This window comes from Coregonus clupeaformis, chromosome 27 (genome assembly GCF_020615455.1).
Source record: "Coregonus clupeaformis isolate EN_2021a chromosome 27, ASM2061545v1, whole genome shotgun sequence".
NCBI classification, from domain to species: Eukaryota; Metazoa; Chordata; class Actinopteri; order Salmoniformes; family Salmonidae; genus Coregonus; species Coregonus clupeaformis.
In genome coordinates this window covers 36,293,406-36,298,737 of record NC_059218.1, presented here as the reverse complement: position 1 = coordinate 36,298,737, position 5,332 = coordinate 36,293,406, and the positions used below count along the sequence as shown (strand labels likewise).

General features: G+C 45.2%; 1 pseudogene; it reads left to right on the top strand.

Annotated features, from left to right (window-relative positions):
- Positions 1–3,839: 3,839 nt before the first annotated feature.
- On the top strand, positions 3,840–5,015 carry LOC121565877 (annotated as a pseudogene).
- The last annotated feature ends 317 nt before the right edge of the window (positions 5,016–5,332 follow it).

Genomic DNA, 5,332 nt, shown 5'->3' with positions numbered 1-5,332 from the left:
ACCCTTCACTCAGGGAGAAAGAACCCTTCCCTCAGGGATAATTAAAAGACCCTTCCCTCAGGGATAAAGGTCACTTCTCTCAGGGATAAAACACTCTTCCCTCAGGGATAAAGGACACTTCCGTCAGGGATAAAGAACTCTACCCTCAGAGATGAAACACCCTTCCCTCAGGGATAATGTACCCTTCCCTCAGAGATAAAGGACCCTTCCCCCAGGGATAAATAAAGGACCCTTCACTCAAGGAGAGTTAAAGGACACTTCCCTTTAGGGATAAAGGACCCTTCCCTCATTGATAAAACACTCTTCCCTCTGGGATAAAGGACCCTTCCCTCTGGGATAAAGGACTCTTCCCTCAGGGATAAAGTACTCTTCCCTCAGAGATAAAGGACCCTTCCCCCAGGGATAAATAAAGGACCCTTTCCTCAGGGATAAAACACTCTTCCCTCAGGGATAAAGGACCCTTACTCAGGGATAAAACACTCTTCCCTCTGGGAAATAGGACCCTTCCCTCAAGGATGAAGGACCCTTCACTCAGGGATAAAGGACAAGGTGGAGGACCCAAACATAGGGCTCTAGTCAAAAGTAGTTTACTATGTAGGGAAAAGGGTTCCATTTGTGGCGCACTCAAGGACAGGTGTTCACAGGAACACAAAGTAATGACTCAAATCAAAGCAGCATCAAGTAGACGAGTTCATATTCTTTATAAAGGATTGGCTGAGTTCAGGGACATGTATGTTGGCTATACACTGCCTTTCTTTGTCTGTCTGTCTGTCTGCCTGCCTGTCTGTCTACATACAGTGGGGGAAAAAAGTATTTAGTCAGCCACCAATTGTGAAAGTTCTCCCACTTAAAAAGATGAGAGAGGCCTGTAATTTTCATCATAGGTACACGTCAACTATGACAGACAAAATTAGAAAAAAAAATCCAGAAAGTCACATTGTAGGATTTTTTATGAATTTATTTGCAAATTATGCAAATTATTAATACTTTTTTTCCCCACTATACACAGAAGGTCAGTAGAAATAGAACAGTTGTTTACACTCTATGGGGAGATCTTTAAAGGGCAGATCAAAACAGAGAGTCAGTGTATAGCCAAATACATTTCCTTAAACCCCTTGGATCGTGCTGAGGAATATGAGACCCAACACACACCAACACAATATATTTCATAATATCCCTGGGTGACCCTACTGCAATAAAGGAGCTGTAAACAAAAATACAACACTGCCGTTCATCCCTAACTTTTTCATTTCTACTGAAAATGACTTTACGAACAGAACCAGATCAAAACTATGTCCTTGTAGTTCCTCACTACTCAGACACAGACACCAATAAGGAACTAGGTAGAAAGTCATAATTACGTCTGCAGCTGTGACCAAATGGGGAAAAAACAGTTAGGTTTAAATCTAAATCAGTTGATATGAACAGATAGACCAATTTATTTTGCCCTTTTACAGGAAACCATAGTGAGAAACTAATGAAGCAGACGTGAAGTTGAGCGTTTATGGTAAATAGGTCAGGCTGGTGTCTGCGTTCGATAAGAGATGTCAGGTGTAAACTTGGCCTAGGGTTGGCAGGACAGAAACAGAGAGGAAGTGATGGGTGTGAAAACAGCAAGTAACTTGCACGCAGCTGTCATGGGTCCCTTACCGACTGATTCTGACAGTTGTTTTTACCCAAATGTGTTAGCCACAGCTTTATAGGGTGTTTACATTTCATAATGGCCTGAAATAAAATATAAACTTAACGCACATGAATAATTTTAGCAATTCATTTATAGGGGAAATGTCCATTTTGGGGGGTAGGGGGTCCCCTCAAAGGCATTTTGAAATGGGCTCCCAAATCGCTAAGTCCACCCTAGCTTACATTGGCGATGATGGAATCGTATTTTTGACCCACTAACATCTGGTTAAGAACTCAGAACACGTACGTACTACCTAGACCATGATAAGACCTTGGCCCAGTCCAGAAACAACCCCGGGGTAGGAAGAAGCACGAGGTTCCACCAAATGAAGTCAGGAGACAGCACAAGAGTTGCAATTTAATTAGAGTAAATAATAATGGAAAAGCAGTTTAATTTGGTGGTATTTCCACCACCCATAGAAACATCCTACAAGTGCCAGTGTGGGTGCAGGCTTTTGTTCCAGCCAGGCAGTAACACACCTGATTCAACTGATCAAAGTCTGCATTGAAGACACATATTACCCACGATCTCCATGCCCATCAACATGCACTTCCTGGAAGAACGAGGATGTGACTCAACAAACAGATTCCGGAACAGTGGAGATGTTATACTTCCAGAGAAGATCCTTGATTCTACAGGCCTACAGCTTCATTCTTTGCAATCAAAGTTCTAAAACTGCAGATTGTTCAACGTTCTTTTCTCAAAGATGTTTGTTGCAGAGTTCTTCTGTGATACTAGAGAGCCCGGCCAGTCAGAAGCCCAAGGGCGCTTGACGTCATCTGCTGCCATGGAAACACAACCTGTACAGATGTGGTGAAGTGTGTGGTCGTTACCGTGTGTGAGGAACTGGTGAGCTTGTTTCTACCCCAACTGTTTTGTTGTTGCCCTGGCAAAAGTAAGCAATATGGCAATATTGCACAAGCTCCCCTAAAACTTTTTGAAGACTAATTCTGTGCACTTATATGGAGAAACACTGGGCTATGGTAACATAAGATCAGATGAGATACCAGTGATGGAATTTAAGTGAGTTGTTGAGTTGGGAATGTCTCTCTTAAAGCAGTAGCAGCAGCAGCTGCACCAGACTATGGTCCCAACCACAATAAGACATAAACTCCTCTATGACCTTTTGCAGACAGAGCTGTTAGCAAGAGGTTGATTGAGTCGTTGTTGAGTCTGTCTGGTTCCTCTTGAAGATGCAGCAGCAACATATGTTCCCTCCTATCAGGAGCATGGAGGCGGACCACCTATTGAATTGAGCCAAGTAACCCAAAACACTTGCCTGCGCCCATGCCCAGGAGCAGGGCGGCCGCCCCCCAGCCGAAGTACATTAAGGCCCCCAGCTCAGTCTTCCCTCCAATCCTAGTGGAGGAATCACTGATGATTGAAATGGCTTCTCCACACAGTCTAAATTAACTGAATATTTTAACACAATATGTCATGAACTCCCCTTTGACCTGTTAAAGAGAAGGTGGAACAATAACTATGTTGCTTTCACACCTATCTAGTCCCTTCTGAATTCTAACATTGAACAGATAGGATAGAGGCCATTTTTCATCATAGAATTACATATAGAATCACAATTATTGGATCCCTATGGTTTTTATAACAAGAAGGTACAGCTTCTGGACAGAGACATTAGTGTGAGGTTGATTTAGTCGTTGTCGAGTCTGGGTTCTTCCTCTTCAAGGTGCTGCAGCAGAGTATGGTCCCTCCTATCAGGAGCATGGAGGCGGACCATCTACAGAATTCAGTGGAAAAGAATATATACTCCCTCCAGTATTCTGGAATATTCTGTGTCAAGTAATAGACCAAGAAGACAGTGGTGAGTTGCAGGATACCAGCTAAAGCACTTGGTCCCAAAGATGGACCCCATCACTCCTAGAGCTCCCAGGATGGTGGAGATGGAGGTGATCTTCAGTATATCCATCCATATGTCCCTATATGGGCCCAATAACCTGACTGGTGAACGAAACCACTGCAGGGGTTGGTTTAAAGATATTAGGTCAGAGAGAGAGAGAGAGAGAGAGAGAGAGAGAGAGAGAGAGAGAGAGAGAGAGAGAATGATAAAACTCCTCCCTATTACGTCATTTTTTCACAGTAAACCCTATAAGTCAGAGACGTAGAGGAGGTAAGTTATTCACTGTCAACATCTACCCTGTCCAGGCTATACTCTCCTGTCTCTATATCTCTCCCTCCATAAGCTCAATCTGTCCATTCTACCAGGGCTCCATCAGGATGGTGTCGGTTGGGCTACAGACGCTGGGCACGGCCCTGGCGATCGTCGGCTGGCTGGGAAGCATCATCATCTGTGCTCTGCCCATGTGGAAGGTGACAGCCTTCATCGGAGCCAACATCATCACCGCTCAGGTCATCTTGGAAGGGTTATGGATGAACTGTGTGACCCAGAGCACGGGACAGATGGAGTGTAAGGTCTACGACTCCTCCTGGCCTTGCCCCAGGACCTGAAGGCCGCCAGGGCTCTGATCATAATCGCCATAATCGCTGGCGTGTTCGCCATCCTGCTGGGCATCGCCGGGCGGAAGTGCACCAACTCGTGGATAACGAGACGTCCAAGGCCAAGGTTGCCATCGCTAGCGGAATCGTCTTCCATTGCTGCCCTTCTGGTCCTGGTCCCTGTCTGCTGGTCGGCCAACACCATCATCCAAGACTTCTACAACCCCCTTTGGTCGAGGCCCAGAGGAGGGGAGCTGGGAGCCTCACTCTACATCGGCTGGGGCTCCGCAGGGCTGATGATCCTGGGCGGGGCGCTCCTCTGCTGCTCCTGCCCCCCCAGCGATGAGAACCACGATGTCAAGTACTTCAAGGCTGCTAGCTCCGTGGCTGGCAGCAGCAAGGCCTACGTCTAGAGGGTTAGACACACCACAGACCAGACCACCACAGACCAGCACCAGGGGATGAGGGGATGGACAGCCTGCCTGGTGAGAGGACTGAAGGGAGGTGGTGTTGAAATTCTCCAGGTTGTTCACTGTGCTGTTTTAATGTTTTACTGAAGCTTTTGCCACATTCTTTGCACTAATGAAGTTTCTCTCTTGTGTGAATTTGCTGATGGAGTTTTTTTGCTTTTACTGTCATGATCGACTATGGTCCCAAAGTTAAATATAAGGGTCAATGTATGAGTGTGTTGGCTAAAGTATGTACTTTTCTAGTTACTGTAAAATTTGATGTCAGTTACTGTGCAAATCATTTAGTCAAATGTAGCAGAATCCTTCTCTTGGACAACAGAGAAAAAGTCTACAATCAAGTATCGTAAAAACAGAATTCCACTCAATCTTGAACACACTGTTATCATTATTAAAGCATGTTTTTGGACTCTTGGCCTACAGGTGTGTGGTTTTATACATTTATTCACATTTATAAACTGCCCAGATGAAATGATTCAAACAGCACCAGTACTTACTTAGTCATATACTACCACATGCATGTCTGAGGTTTGCTTCACAGCCTGGCGTGCCAGGACTCTAGACACCTGACTGGTGAATGAAACCACTGCAGGGGTTGGTTTAAAGATATTAGGTCAGAGAGAGAGAGAGAGAGAGAGAGAGAGAGAGAGAGAGAGAGAGAGAGAGAGAGAGAGAGAGAGAGAGAGAGAGAGAGAGAGAGAGAGAGAGCTGTGTGCATGTAATTCCA